This window comes from Eucalyptus grandis, chromosome 1 (genome assembly GCF_016545825.1).
Source record: "Eucalyptus grandis isolate ANBG69807.140 chromosome 1, ASM1654582v1, whole genome shotgun sequence".
Lineage (NCBI taxonomy): Eukaryota > Viridiplantae > Streptophyta > Magnoliopsida > Myrtales > Myrtaceae > Eucalyptus > Eucalyptus grandis.
Window position 1 is genome coordinate 19,974,636 of NC_052612.1, and position 16,566 is coordinate 19,991,201.

Below are 16,566 nucleotides of genomic sequence, written 5' to 3' on the forward strand. Positions count from 1 at the left end.
AGTTGGACCGCCCTTAGAATACGTAGATGGAAGGGTCGATGTTGTTGAAGTAGACTTAAGTAAGGGTTCATTATCCAACATAATTTCAACTGTTGAGGTTCTGTGTGGGCGTAAGATAGAAAAGCTCTTTTATAGAGTTCCTGGAAGTACTATTCTTGAAGATGGAGTAACTCTTAGGTACTTATGGGATAACTCCGATGTGATAGATCAATTTTATCATCATCTTCACTCTGAAAATATTGAATTGTATGTTGAGCATGTCGATGATGAAGAAACGCTTGATGAGATAGGGGGAGTTGAGATGGAAACCGAAGGTTTGTTTGATGTGAATATAGAAAGTGTTAATAATGTGGCTGATGATGTGTTTGAAAATATAATTGGAAATGCCGATGGTGATGGGAATAAGTTTGAGGGTGAAAGTAGGGATGTGGATGATGAGAATGGCGATGCATGTAATTTGGTGGATGTTGAAGAGTCGAGTGACGATGATGATTTTGAATTGGTTAATGCAAGAAGAAATTTAAAAGAATTTTCAGCGAGACATAGACTCAAAATTGGAACTAACATTGAAGAAACTTCTCAATTAGACATTGGCTCTCAAACTCCATTATCAGTTGATCCTCTAATGGTGGATGTGTCTGGGTGCGAAACAGAGTACTATGATTCAGATGAAGAAGAAAGTCTTCATTCAGATTTAGATGATGAGAGTGAAAAATAAGAAAATGATGTTATTTCAAGAAGAAGGAGTAGGTTTCCATCATATGATCGAAATTGTAAGAATCCAGTATTTGTTGTTGGCATGACATTTGAAGATTCAAGTGAGTTCAAAGATGCAATTTTGAGGTACTCGGTGGCTGAGCAAAGAGCAATTAAATACACCAAGAACACCACTGGATTTGTAAGAGCTAGGTGTGCCCAAGCTAATTGTAACTGGATGATTTATGGTGCTCTTGATAGCCAAACTGGATCATTCCATTTGAAAAAGTACATTGATGAACATATATGTGCTATTACTTTTGAGAATAAGAGAGTTTCTAGTTCTTTTTTAGCTAAACACTTCATGATTCTCATTTCTGCAATGCCTAAAGTTAAAGCACCTCGCCTGAAGATATTGGTTAGAGAACAGTTGGGGGTGAATGTCACTTTGTGAGCCAATGCGGGGAGAACAAAGCTAAAAGTGTTCAAGGAATTACAAGGCAATTATAAGAAAGAGTATGCACTGATGTACGATTACTTGGGAGAGCTTTACATTGCAAGCCGGGCGAGCACATTTATAATGAAAGTTGAAAGACCACTACCAGATTCCTTACCATTATTTGATAGGACTTACATTTGCTTTGATGCCCGTAGGAAAGGATTTTTGGCGGGTGTCGGAAGATCATTGGATTAGATGGATGTTTTCTTAGGGGATTGATCAAGGGTGAGTTGTTGTGTGCTGTGGGGAGGGATGCTAACAATCAAATGTATCCAAAGCATGGGCGATCGTAAGAATTGAGAATAAGGACACATGGACCTAGTTTATCAACTTGTTGAAAGAAGATCTTGACATGGGTAATGGTAATGGATGGGCCTTAATAAGTGACCAACAAAAGGTATGTAATACTACTATCGCTCATCTTGAATTTGTTTGAAACAATGTATATAATGATTTCCAATATTAATTTTTTTTTTTTTATATATTAGGGCCTCATTCCTTCGATAGTTGAACTTTTGCCAAATGCGAGAACATAGAATGTGTGCGAGGCATATATATTCTAATTGGGGTAAAAATACAAAGGAAAGCAGTTGATGAGACAATTCTGGAAATGTGCTAAGAGTACTAATATGTCAGATTTTGAGGTGCATAAACAAAGATTGAAGGAAATGACTCCACAAGGTCATGATGATCTATTCCAGATTGAGCCAAAGCACCGGTCTAAAGCCTTCTTTGACACCGACATAAAATGTGATGTTGTTGATAATAATCTTAGTGAAGCTTTCAATGGTAGGTGTGTGGAAGCTAGGTGCAAGGCCATTGTGAGTATGCTTGAAGATATTAGAATCATGATTATGAATAGAATGCACAATCAAAGGGATGCATGTGCTAAGTGGACAAGGAATTATGGTCCAAGGATTGTGCATAAGTTACATCGAATAAAGTTGGCTAGTAGATATTGCCATTTGATATGGAATGGAGATCAAGGATACGGGATTATGGAAAATGGTGACAAATATGTTGTAGACTTCAATTTGAATACTTGTTCTTGTAGAGCTTGGGAAGTTAGTGGAATTCCATGTTGCCATGCTATATGTGCAATACACCACAAGAAAAATGATCCGTGTGACTACCTAGCCGATTGCTATAACAAGAACAAATACTTAAGTGCTTATCAATTCATGATGCCTACTGTGAGAGGACAGAAATTTTGGGGCAAAACTAATAAAGAAGCCCCTCAGCCCCCACCGATCAAAAAGATGCCTGGTAGGCCAAAAATGAGTAGAAGAAAGCAACCACTTGAGCTTGTAAGAGAGAATAGAATACTAAAGAGGGTAAGCGAATGACTTGTTCTACTTGCCATGTGGTTGGACATAATTGTAAAGGATGTCCTCTGAGAAAGGTATTTCTTAACTAATTGATTTTGTTGATTCTAAGCCTGTTGTCTTGTCATGAATGCTTACTATGTGCTTTTTAGGCCCATGCAAATGCACCTGAAGCTCAATCTCAAGCCAATTCCAGTGGATCAAGGCCTAAAAAAGACAAGTATGTTGTGATAGATTCATGCATTATAAGTTATAAATGTAAAGATTTCGATTTACTAATGATGTATATATATGCGGCTAAAGCTACAAGAACGGGAAGTACAACTCAAGGAGGATCCAAAGGCCATGTCATTGCTTCTACGAAGCTAGTGCACTTGTACAAGATAATAGTGGGCAGACAAATTCTTCAGCCAATGCTTTTGCGAAGCTAGTGCACAAGTAGAAGATACTTCGCCAATGCTTTTGCGAAGCTAGTGCACCAATTGAAGATACTTCAGCCAATGCTTTTGCTCAAGTCGATGTGCCAATGAGAAGATACTTCAGTCAATGCTTGTACGTAACTCACTGACCAAGTGCAAGATACTTCAGCCAATGCTAAAGCTCGCCTAGTGTAAATGAAAGAGGATGTTGGGCTACTTGCTAATGTAAGTGGATGTAGTGGACAAGCCAATTCTTTTGCTAAAGCTAGTGTTAATCAACGACAAGGATTTTTTCGTGCTCAAGCCAATGTAATAGCTAGCAGCAGACCTCAAAAAATCCCGGTGAGTAATACCTCACCAGCCATGCATTCATGTGTTGTAATTACATTGTCACATTCGATTTTATTTTATTTTTTTCAGTTTAAAAGACCTGCCATTGAAATGGAAACGATACAAGGGCACTCACAACCGAACAAGAAAAAGAAAATGGTATGTTTACACAACTCCTAAAAACAACCTTCAAATTCTCAATGTGAGTATGTTTTAACACTTTACAATGGGAACTAATTGTCTCCTTGAACTAAAAACATACCCATTCTTTTGTAGCCTCTCTCAACCGATACAAGATTATCGAAACAATCGGACAAAGGAGTACTTTTAGGAGCTTCAATGGCAAAAGCGCATCCCCAAGCTAGTGCATAGCCTCGGTCATCTCAAAGTGCTCTTCAAAAGCATGTTGTTGTGAAGTCAAAGCCACCATTGCAACTCTGGACGCTTTGCAGCTTCAAGCATTAAGAACTTATCCTCGAAAGCACATCGGTGTAAAGCCAAAGCCACCATCGCACCCCCAGGCAAGTTCTCATCCTCAGTCCCAAAAACATGTTGCCATAAAGCCGAAGCCAAAGCCACCATTACAACAGCCAATGAGTTCACAGCCTCAGTCATCTCATACTTCAATTGCTCCCGCAAAGCCTATTTGGAAGTGAGTCACAAAAGGCACACCATATACAATTAAAAGCTCACGACTTATGAATCAAGCGCACGATGAACCTGGTGGACCACCCGAGATAGTTCAACCACCCGAGACAAGTAGACTTGGATTGACGTGCTTGCTAAATGTGTCTTGTCTCATGAAAGTTGCAACAAGAAATTCTCCTTTAACATTATCTTGGGTGCTGTTTTTGCTGGCCAATTTCTTATATGGTTTGTGGTTTGTAGTGTTTTGTAGCAATCAATTTTAGTGATTTTGTAATCATCAAAGAACGTGTTGGGACTGTGTTTAATGACTCGTCCCTTTTGCTGTATACATTTGAGAATATCGTATCCGTCTCTTTGCCTCTTGGATGCAGTAGTGCAATGTGCAAATTTATCTGCCTAAGAAAAGAGCACCTTTGTTTTGCATCCGTGTATCTGAGGCAGCATGCCATGGTACGTGCATGTTCCTTTTCAGTTTCTTTATTTGAATAGGAGTTTTATATCTGTTGAGCACCTCGACAGTCTCCATATATATTCACAACTTACATAATGTCAAAAGAAGGTTGCGGTGGAGGGAATGTTCGGCGTTTTGAGTTAAAAAAACTTGTCTATCTCTAGATACCTTTCATTACATAGTACACACCGATATTATTGAGATGAATCCCCATTAGAGATTATATTTGGCATCTAGAGATCACAAAGATCATCTCAAGATTCTGTTGTTTCTGCAGTGAATCGTCATCTCGTTTCGGCCAAGATTTCATCGCGTACACACCGCTCACATTGGGTGGTACCTCGTTCTCATCCACAAAGACATTGCCTTCGTAAGTCACTGCCCCTCCATCTCGAACTCTGCCATTGCCGATTACTTCTACAATCAATTTTGGAAAACCAATGCTCTCTTCACGAATCAGACCCTCCCTTGCCTCTCCTATCAACTTCTCAGTGCTTTCGCTTTCGCCGGCTATATCATTGTCGCCGCGGTAAGAGTGCTCCTTGTAATATGGTACAAGACCTCCTGCCATGAATCCGAGATTCACCTTACGGCCTAAAAGAAGCGGGCCCGAGTTCGGGATGCTTATGTTCTCCTCATTCTAGCGATGTCTTTGACTGTCGAATTGATGATTGATCTAAAAGAGCAGCCGGATACTAAATGTCGTGGCAACAACAAATTGGAATGTTCTCCTAGATCGTCCTGCCCTCTGTCTGTGATTGTCGTTGCCGGATTGGTTAGCCATCATGTTCTGTTCCTTCGAATTTGAATCGAATCATTGGAAATAGAAGCAGATTCTAGGCAAAGAGAGGTCAACACGATGACTTAATGGGCAAAAAAAAAAGATAGTTGATGAACAAATGAGTCAAAATATCATGAACCGGAAGACGAACTTCGTAATCTCATTTGGGTTTAACCAAACATTAATCATTTCAACTGAATTCATCGCTCGACTCTAGCCGAAACTAATTGTGTCGAGCATAAGAAAAATCTATTCCCAGCTTAACAAAAATCAATGCAGGATATACTTAAAGAAGACGTGCTCATACAGTCCTATCTAATGCTCTGACTTTGTGATGATGAACTTGACAACGAAACCGGCATGCTCGAATGCTCGAGGAAAGGAACCCTTTTGAAAGAAACAAGAGAGGGCTTGCTTGGAAAGTTCTTTCCTTTCTTCTGATGTAAAGCCAAGAAAGAGAGAGTCATGCAAGCTAACATTCGTCAGAATGCAAAAGCAGTATAATTTGTCAAGGCGTGGAAAGTCCCGAACGGGGGGTTTGAAACTTTCAAAAATCCAAAGAGCCGACTTTGTCACGTAACTCCCTTTACTTCATGCCCCAAACAGTACCTTTTTCTCTCCTTTCTAGATGCTTTTGATTTGATGAAGCAAAAGCTCGAAGGGCGAGGGCAGCTTATATAGAGGGCAAAAGAGAATCGGGATACCTGAAAGAACACACGAAATTGTTTACATTTCCACGCAACATGAGTTTCCTAATTTTACAGGGCAAAAGAGAATCGGGATAAAGTAATTAAATACAAACTTAGAAACAAGGTACTATGGAAGACTTAGAAACTTCTCACTGGTTTTCACATTAAATATAATCCCCATAATGATATAACACATGCATAGAAAAAATCCCAATTGATAGAGCATCTTCCCTTTCTTCACTGCAAGCTCTTCCTTTAAAAGTCCATTTTTCGCCTTTTTGCGCCTTCATTTTAGCTATCGGTGAGCTTACATAATCGTCGTTGCATCTGGATTGGCTTGACTCCGATAGTGCTTGATTTCTTTCAAGCAGTTCGATTATCATGTCCCTCACTTGATCCGGTATTTTTTGGTCAACCCACATGAAGAAATTGCAACAACCTGGACCATCAAACCTAGCACATCCATAGAACCTTCTTCCTGCGTTTTTCTTTGTTTTTGCAATAAGAAGTGGTGATCGAAGACCACAATAGCAGGTTAACTCTGATTCGACCTCATTAGGAGTTACACCACTTGATTTAGAAGTTGTTGGCCTCATTCTTCTTGTCGCCATATTAAAAAAGCACATCACAGTTGCAAACTAGCAAAACCTACACCGTAGGAGAATAAAGGCATGTTAACCTTCAAAACAAACATGTAATGACAACTTATTCACGAGATAAAGACCACCTTGTCTCGCTGTCCTACATTTAATCTTAGCATGTGTCGCAAAACTGTACACGTAGCTAGAGACCTCTAAGAAGAAAATATGGCCATGCGATATAAATCTTGTTTCCAAGAATAACATGCACATGAAAATAAGTTCATGGAAACTAGAAATCTTCTTTTCTTAACATCATCAAGCAACAAAAAGCATATCAAGCAGTGCATTGGATTCCATCACATAAGAACTGTGTAAGCAATGGACAATGAGACAAATCATTTGGTATCGTCATCGACAGTGAAAAGGAACTATATCTATAGATTCAACATAAAGGATTATGGGACAACAACAAGCATAAAAAAATGGGGAAGAACAGGAAAATGTTATATCCATAGATAATTCCAAAAGAGGATAATTCTTGACAGAACTAGTTGTTGAGGCAATATATCATTAGGCCATCTAATCTTTAACGATTTCTGTTAAGTTACAGTTCTTTGAAAACATTCATAGTAGTCATGTGACACCACTAAGCAAGTACTTGTGTAACTCATGTACATTTATCAGCCATGATGATGATTCCAGTGAATAAGTACTGAACAATGTGATGTAAAGAAGTTCAATTTAAACGTGCCTACGACAGTTCTTTTGTAGGCATTGCTGATTATCCACAGCATCAATTACAAGAATTGAATGATGGTGAAACTGTAGTATCAGTATTTATTCAAATAACTGACATCCATAATGGCATATGAACAAGGACAATCATATGAAAGTTGATACCTATGACAGTTCTTTTGTAGGCAGTGTTTAAATGATCTATATTCGTTCCAAGCAAAGAGAATTAGCAACCAAACGTGAGAGTGATTTTTAATGTAAATTCAGCATGCATCTGTGATCTCAATTAATGGAATTACTACGACAAAGGAAAAATTTGATATATAAACATCTAGAATGCCTAGCAAGGTGGTGGGATGGGTGATTATCCTCGTAAAGCGAGGTAGGCATTCAAGCCAAGTCTAAGGACACATCAGCTAACCGTTTTCAATCGAATTGATTACCATTTATGATCTCTCAAGCATCATAAACAAAAAATCTCTAGGGCATTTACCTTCTGTCAGAGTTGTCCAATGCAAAGTTGTTGCCAACTAGATTACTGCAAAATGCATCATGAAAAAAGATGTGATCGTAAGTCTCCTCACAAGATTGGAACACCAACAGCTCATCCCGTAGCTAGAAAATGACTTCAAGTACTATAGAGCATCCCTTGAGCAATAAAAGATTGATAAAGTGCAAAAGAAGAGTCCTCACTTTAGATATCTAACTAAAAGTATAAATTATCATTTTTCGAATGACGAAATACATACAGTTGCAAATCACTGTCATCATCGACAAAGTGAAAAGGAACTATATCTATAGATTCAACTTAAAGGATTATGGGACAGCAACAAGCATAAAAAAATGGGGAAGAACAGGAAAATGTTATATCCATAGATAATTCCAAAAGAGGATAATTCTTGACAGAACTGGTTGTTGAGGCAATATATCATTTGGCCATCTAATCTTTAACTAATTTCTGTTAAGTTACGCTTCTTTGAAAACATTCATAGTCATGTGACACCACTAAGCGTGTACTGTAACAGTCATGTACATTTATCAGCCATGATGATGATTCCAGTGAATAATTATTGAACAATGTGATGTAAAGAAGTTCAATTTAAACGTGCCTATGACAGTTCTTTTGTAGGCATTGCTGATTATCCATAGCATCAATTACAAGAATTGAATGATGGTGAAACTGCAGTATCAGTATTTATTCAAATAACTGACATCCACAATGGCATATGAACAAGGACAATCATATGAAAGTTGATACCTATGACAGTTCTTTTGTAGGCAGTGTTTAAATGATCTATATTCGTTCCAAGCAGTAAAATTAGCAACCAAACGTGAGTGTGAGTTTTAATGTAAATTCAGCATACATCTGTGATCTCAATTAATGGAATTACTACGACAAAGGAAAAATTTGATATATAAACATCTAGAATGCCTAGCAAGGTGGTGGGATGGGTGATTATCCTCGTAAAGCGAGGTAGGCATTCAAGCCAAGTCTCGAGGACACATCAGCTAACCGTTTTCAATCGAATTGATTGCCGTTTATGATCTCTCAAGCATCAAAATCAGCGAGCTACTGTTCCATTGTAGAGGTATCATAACAACACAAAGTCCCACAACTAGCCTGCGGATACACCACCAAGAAGCAGCAAAAGAATTTACGCAAACAGAGGACACGCATCGCGCAAGTGCAATCAATCATTCTCCACACACACGCGCACGCACGATTCATCCAGAAAATGACCTGTCACTCGGTAATCAGGAGAGCTCCGCTTAACCTCGTCCAAGGAATCGCGATCCTCGACCCTCGCCTTCGGGACGACCTCCTCGCGACTCGGCTCCGGTAATCACAATCCCCAATACACATGAGAGAAGAAATCTGAGTCAACCGGTCCAGAGACTTCAGCCTGTCAAGCACAGAGTAAGCGAGCGGTGCAAACAAATTCACCTCGCCTCCACCGTCGGCGCTGCTCGATCCACTCGCCTCCACCATCGGCGCCTCTCAATCCACCGCCAAGGCTCTCGTGGGACGAGTGTCGCGCGTACTCGCACCAGCATTTGATGAAGAATTGCAACTCGCGAGGCGGTGATCTGCATCGAGATTTAGGGCTTAGGGTTGCGTTGATTCGAGACGGGAAGAAGGGAAGAGATCTGCGTCGAGATTTCGGGCTTAGGGTTGCGTTGATTCGAGAGAGGAAGAATCGAAGAGATGTCGTAAAGAAATGGAGAAACGGAGGAGGAGACGTCGTGAAAAAAAACGGAGGGGAGACGTCGTCGTTTTGAGAATGGTAATACCCACAAAACGACGTCGTTTCGCTTACGTGCACAATTTTTCTTGCCCTAATTGCCACGTAGGAGAGAGAAAATATTAAAATAAGCAAAATCAACAATTTCCGTTAATATAAACTAACGGTGTTAACGAAAGGACTGAATTGAACCAAGTTGACAAGTTTTAGGACTTGATTGCACTTTTTGTAAGTTTTAGGACTCAATTGCACTTTGTTGACAAGTTTTAGGACTTGTACTGTACATATCCCTTCAAACCCATTAATTTTGTTAGTACTAACAGAGCTTTGTAACTTCTTCATAAGGATATCTTCGGTCCTACAAAATTGCAAAGTCTGGGAGGTAAAATATATTACTTGGTAATAGTTGATAATTATATAAGGTACACATGGGTTTTCTTCCTTGCACATAAGTATGAAGCATATTCTCATTTTCAAAGTTTGTTAAAAAGATTAAGAATGAAAAAAAGGTTAGTCCATTTCTCCCATTAGAACTGATCATTGGGGTGAGTTCGAAAATCAAGGTTTTCAAAACTTTTGTGAAGAAGGCGGTTTTGAGCATCAATTTTCGACTCCCTATACACTTGAATAGAACAGTGTAATAGAGAGGGAAAATAGGTCATTGCAAGAAATGACAAGAACTCTTTTTTTAGAAAACAAAAACGCATCACACTTTTAGGTTGAAGCTGTTTCAACAACCTGCTACATCATAAAATCAAGTTTTCCTTAAACTCTCTTTAGAAAAGACCCCCTATGAGCTCTTCAAAAGTAGGAAACCAATCATTTTATATTTCAGAGTTTTTGGATGTAAATGTTTTATCTTAAGAAATGCTAATGACCGGCCTAGTAAGTTTGATGAAAGATCAGATGAAGGCATATTCCTGGGATACTCAACTACGAGCAAGGTTTTTAGAATCTACAATAAAAGATCTTGTATAGTAGAAGAGTCCATCAACGTTAAGTTTGATGAAAATCCTTAGATTTATGAAGATTTTGATCAAGCAGAGCAATCATTTGACACATTTTAAGTACTAGAAAAATTCAAAGAATCAAAATCAGATGAACAACCGCAGCAACAAGAAAGTTCTGATAAGCATAATAGTGGGAAGCATACAACATCTTATGACAAACTCAATAAAAACTGGAAGTATAAGTCAAGTCATCCAAAGAATCTAATCATTGGAAACATTGATGACAATATCAGAATGAGATCCACACTAAAAGACGCCTTCAATACTTTGGCACTTATTTCAGAGATTGAACCACGAAGTACTAAAGAAGCCCTATTAGACAAAAATTGGATCCAAGTGATGCGGGAGGAACTTCAACAATTTTAGATAAATTAAGTGTGGAAATTAGTTCCAAGACCAAAAGATCATCTCATTATAGGAACAAAATGGGTTTACAGGAACAAGCTTGATGATCAAGGAAAAGTCACGAAAAATAAAGCAAGACTGGTTACCAAAGGCTACTCGCAAGAAGAATGAATCGACTACGACGAAACTTATATGCTAGTAGGAAGGTTAGAAGCAATCAGACTTTTACTCGCTTATGTGTATTTTCATGATTTCATGTGTTTTGATGTTGCCTCATGTTGAACTTTCTGTGATTGGTCTTGGCATTGTGGTAATAGGTTGCGATTTATCTATGTGACATTTCTAAGGTCATTTGATTGAGATGGAACTAATGTCGAAGTCTTTTTTGGTGCCTATTTTTGAGCTGCCTCTCTACCCTTTATTATGGAGCTACCATTGGTTGCTGCTTCTTCAATTATACTCAAATTACCATTGGTTGGTTTATTAGTGCTTATCTTTGGCTTCGTCTTGTAGATGCGTCCGATTCTTAACTTAATCTTCCTTGAGATATTAACACCTTGGAACTTCTCCTAGGCTATAATCATATAAACTTGATTAATTACCATGTCAATCAAATTGAATATGTTAAATGCACAATGTGTAAAAAGATGATATTCAAAACCGTCATGTTGGGATTCATGTTTCTGAGCAACCCATAGCCATATTCCCTTAGTTTTTTCCCAATTACATTATGTGTACGTTATGATGCAAAAATTTTAGAAACTTCTTCAATTGCTTTTTTTTTTTTTCTAGCTTGCAAAATGACATAACATAATGAAATTAATGCACCAAGAAGTACATACACAACAATGACCATAATAAACATTTTATTTGATAGTTACTCCTTTATTGTACACTATTGGAGTTAGTTGGTCTTGTAGTTGGTCCCGCATCATTACTTTCTATTTTGCCATTACATGCCCTTAAATCATTAACCCGTGTTGTCTTCTGCTGTTATTGTTGCTACTTCTTAGTAGGACAATCATTCTTGTTATTCCATTCTCTATGGTAGTGTAAGTATCGAATTGTTCCACCAGCCCTGCTCATTCTGTTACTAATACTCTCAATTTCTTGCACTCTTCCTTTTCTTTTTAAGTCTAACAACTTGCTTCCTTAGTGGTAGAGGTCTTGAGGGTTGATGGTTTGTTTTGTCCTAGAACTCCCTACTTCTTAGAGGTGGTATTATGAATTGGTATGCAGCAAGATACTTGCTTTTCTTGTAATAGTCTCCTACATAATTCTCTTAATTGATTTGCTTCAACCGAATGGCAAAAATTACATATGAACATAGTATTCCAGTCAATTGCCATGCTTGATAGGAACGTTTTTTTTTCTCTTTAAATGGACAATATACTTGTCGCCATTATTTATGATCTCATATGCATCGTCCCCATTCCTAATTGGATGATAAAATCTACTTGCAGTAATGTTGTCATCCAATTTGTTTTTACAATCCTAGGCCCACATTATCTAAGCCATTTTGAACATTCATCTCTTTGTCTTTGCAACTTTATTATAACATAATTCTAATGTCTTCAAGCATATTGATGATTGATTTACATCTGATTTTTATAATATTGTCATTCAAAACGTCGCAAAAGTTGTGGTAAATGATATTATACTTGAATACTTCAATGAAGAAGGCTCTATACCAATGCTTTACTTTAGTTTGGAATTCACAAGCTTCGTTGACAAGGCATTTAGAGCTTATTTGTGAATTTTGAAATTTGTGATATTTGTGCTCTTTGCAATCCAAAACTACTTTTGTAATTTATTACCTCTGTACTTCTTTACCCAATTTGCATATATGTGCCAAGTATGCAATTTGCCTTCACCATATTACATTAACTTGGCTATGATTAAAATAAGTTCCTGCAAAATTAGAAAACATTCGTAAGCTACATGAATGATATTAGTAAGACAATAATTCAACATATACCATTTGTTGGTTACTCACGAATGCCCAATCTCTTCTATCAATTATTCTAAGATGTCAACCATTAGATTTTTCAAAAACAAGGATCAATTGTCCTTATTCTCTACTTTTACCATAGTCTAGGTGTCACGCCCCGGCTCTTGGGCACGCGCCCATCCCTCCTCTTGGACGATTAATAGCAACGTCCTAGGACGCATCGCCGACCCTTTCATTTTAATATGCATGCGAAAACAGATAAAAATCCCAAGACAATAAAACAATGGGATATGAAAGTAGGACTAAATTCCGAGCTTTCAAAAACAACCACACTTAATATATTGTAAACCAGTGCACATATATATGAAGCGGGCTATTGAGTCAGATTCAAGTTGAACATGTTTAGAATCAAGGTCTACAAGCAGGGGTGGGGGTTCCACAAACTACGGGCCCTCGTTCTCCTCTTCATCATCATCCACACTCCAACTAGAGCCTTCAGTAGACTGCACTGGACTTCCAAGATCTTCAAAATCCAGGTTTGTTGCATCTACGACCGGGCTTGGAGGGGGATCTGCGTTGCCTTTTCCAAAGGCGGCCTCTAAAACACACGAGGTATCTCAAACTTCGGTAAGGGACCCTCTCTTTGGCCATCTTGAGCCTAGTGGTACTGCGATCTATATCTATGGGGGCACCTTGTGGGTGAGACTCGCATTGACCCAAACTATAGACCTTACCAGCTCATAGGTCCAACCCCTAGGGCACCAATAAAATGGAAAGTAAGAGGTTTGCTCTGTGAGCTTCTTAGGCCGTCCCAAAAACTTAGGAGCAGCTATCTAGGGACCTGAAATGATGTCCTACAACCGGGATGAGACTACGTCTCAACAAGTTTTACTCCCTAAGACCCGATTAGGAAGCCAATACACTCTAGAGGTTGTCTAAGCACAACACGAGTCAGAGGGCTTATCTTGGCCTTAGTTTTTTCCTACGAGTCAATATATATATATCAAATATACACGATCACATCACATCACCCAATCAGATCAAATTATTGATCAATTGACCTAGTCGATTACATGTCATTTAGACCATTTCTTAGTCATCCCAATCAATACTATACATTTTATAAGATAATATATCTAGTCGACGAGCCATGTGCATTCTCAAAGGCGACATGCCTAATCACCAAGCTTCGTGCATTCTCTAAGGCGACATATACGCTAAGGCGATGTACTAATCACCGAGCCATCTACATTCTCTAAGGTGATATACCAAATCATCGAGTCACGTGCATTCTCTAAGGCGACATATACGCCAAGGCGATGTACTAATCACTGAGCCACGTGCATTTCAGGTGATGTATATATATACTCAACGATTCACGTGCATTCTCTAAGGTGACCTATCTGGTCACCAAGTCACGTCATACAACTTTCTTTCTCACAACTTTATATAGCCTAATAAAATGTCAATGGCATGGTAGACCCACGCTCATTCATTTCGAATAAATTACTGAAATTAAACAACTTAGGAATAAAATCCTAAAATTCACAATTAATTCAATTTAACACAAATCAATGCTCAAATAAATAAACATACTGCACCACAATGATCAGCATAAAATTCCAGTCGTCGGCTATCCCTACCTAATTTCCGGAAAATAAATAAATAATTGATTAATTTGAAAATTATTAAATAATTACAATAAATCCAATCTAGGCCCGTAATGCCTAATTGGAAGCCGAGACGAACTTGGAAAATTACCGAGACTCGTTCAATAAATACTAGGAGCTCTCTACTTGCTAATGACTAAGTCTAACAAGTTACTAATTTAATTATTCACAACTAATCTAACCATCTAATCATGCTTAATTAACAATAATCAACCCTTAAGCATAATTAGCATACTAATGAGGGATTAGTGAACAAAACTCACTTGTTTAACGAGCGGTTAGGTGCAAAACGACGGGAAAGTCGTGGGGCTCGACTTTCCTCAAGGCGGGCCAAGCTTTCGAGGTTGGGAAGTCGGCCAAAACGAGCCAAAACCGAGCTGAAATACCCACTTTTCCAGCTACTGTGTTGGTGTCGAAGGTGGGGGAAATGGACTCAGGTTGAGGTGAGGATGGATTGAGCTGAGTCAAGGGGGCCAAACCAGCTCAAGTGGGGCTCCATGGTGACTCCGACGGCCTGAGCTGGCCAAAACAGCACCTGGGAAGCTGCTGAAGGCGTGGATGAGCGGGGATGACGGCTAGGACGGCGGTGGCATGCTGGAGGCGCGGATGGTGCGCGAGGAGTGCATGGCGACGGCATGTGGCGGGGATGGTTGCTTGGGGACGGCGTCGATCATTCACGGGGGTGAGCAGTGGCGTCGTTGGCCGAGCAATGGCGTCGGGCGAGCGACGACTATGAAGCTCGCGGTGGAGATGGCGGTTCGGCGGTGAGGGTGGCGAATGGCGTGGCTCCAAGCGACGAGCGGTGGTGGCGTGGTGGTGAGTAGGGCGTGGGGCTGCGGTGGTGTTGGTGACGACGAAGTAGCAAACCAAAAGAAGAAGAAGAAGAGGAAGAAGAAGAAGAGAGGAAGAAGAGGGCTCAGTCGAGAGAGGAGGAGAGAGAAGAGAGAGGGATAAGGTCTGAAAAGTCAAATGGGAAAAGGAAGCAAAGTGGAAAATGACAAAGGGAAAAAGGAGGGAGTGTGGGCGTGGGGAAGGGGTTTCGCACGGAGGAGAGAGAGAGAGAGAAAAAAAGAAAAGATAAGGGGAAAATGGCCGATAAAACGGGGAAAGGGTCACGTGGGGGAGGAGGAGAGAGAAAAGGGAGAGAGAGAGAAAAGAAAATAATAAAATAATAAAATAATAAAAATATTATTATTCTTTTCTCTTTCCCTTTTTAATTTTCTTCCGGTCTCCAATTTTTCCTACGATAATTTCTTTTCCGAAATTTCGGGCTCGTCATGAATTCGACGGACGATGAGACGAGGTCCTAAAAATGAATCGTGACACGCTTGAATATTCGATTCCCGAAACCGAATTCAATTTCGTTGTTAAAATCGACCAGACGCAATTTTAGTCCAATCCAACCTACCGGGTAGCTTTTAGGGATTTTACCATGGATATATCCCTTAACGGCTTTACCTAATAAGTTAGTTAACTCGTGAATGATCAGCTCAGAGAAAAAGGACCATAGGCACGTCAGTGAAATGTCCATTTCATTTTATCGAAATGGGGTCGAAATTCAGGATGTCACATTAGGCTATTGGAAATATTTAGTTGTTTTCATCCCTCCTAATGGTAGCCAATAACCTTTATTTGCGCAACCCTTTCAAAAAACACCCATCTAACCCTATCGCTTTTCTACAATGAGCTAAAAATCCATTTCTACATGCATCAAAGCATATATATACATCCTACCAAACATCTACATGATTAGGAAATGGTTTCTCCATAATATCTACATGAGTTCTCTAGGTGGATTTTGAAACCTACATGCCTTAATATAATCCTAAATTTTTCATATTCTTCCTTGTATGTACCCATTAATGTACTCATTATCTTGTACTTAGCCTTTTTGCACTCATTTTTAGACACATTAATATCTAGTTGCTCTTTTACTAGTTGTTTCAATTAAGGATTTTTGATTTCTAGCATTACTTTAATGATGTTGAAGAAGTGTTTGGCTAGCCACACATTAGTTACTCTTTCATTATCAAGCACAATACCATAGTTATGCTCCTCTTAGAGTGATCGGATATGGAATCAGCTACTCTTTTTACTCACACCATATCTTATATGGACAATTGTCTTGTATATATTTTGCTCTAATAAAATTCTTGATATTTCTAATGAATTTAATATTCCTTTGTTGAGTAA

General features: G+C 38.9%; 2 long non-coding RNA genes across 2 annotated transcripts; one reads left to right on the top strand and one right to left on the bottom strand.

The window, feature by feature from the left end:
- Positions 1-2,522: 2,522 nt before the first annotated feature.
- Positions 2,523-2,727, top strand: LOC104421581. The gene is made up of 2 exons (XR_721047.2): positions 2,523-2,597; positions 2,673-2,727. It is a non-coding gene; the product is annotated as an uncharacterized LOC104421581 (long non-coding RNA).
- A 3,437-nt stretch (positions 2,728-6,164) lies between these two features.
- On the bottom strand, positions 6,165-9,238 carry LOC120290862. The gene is made up of 3 exons (XR_005548537.1): positions 8,896-9,238; positions 7,648-7,692; positions 6,165-6,486 (listed from the first exon to the last, which is right to left on the bottom strand). It is a non-coding gene; the product is annotated as an uncharacterized LOC120290862 (long non-coding RNA).
- Positions 9,239-16,566: the final 7,328 nt, after the last annotated feature.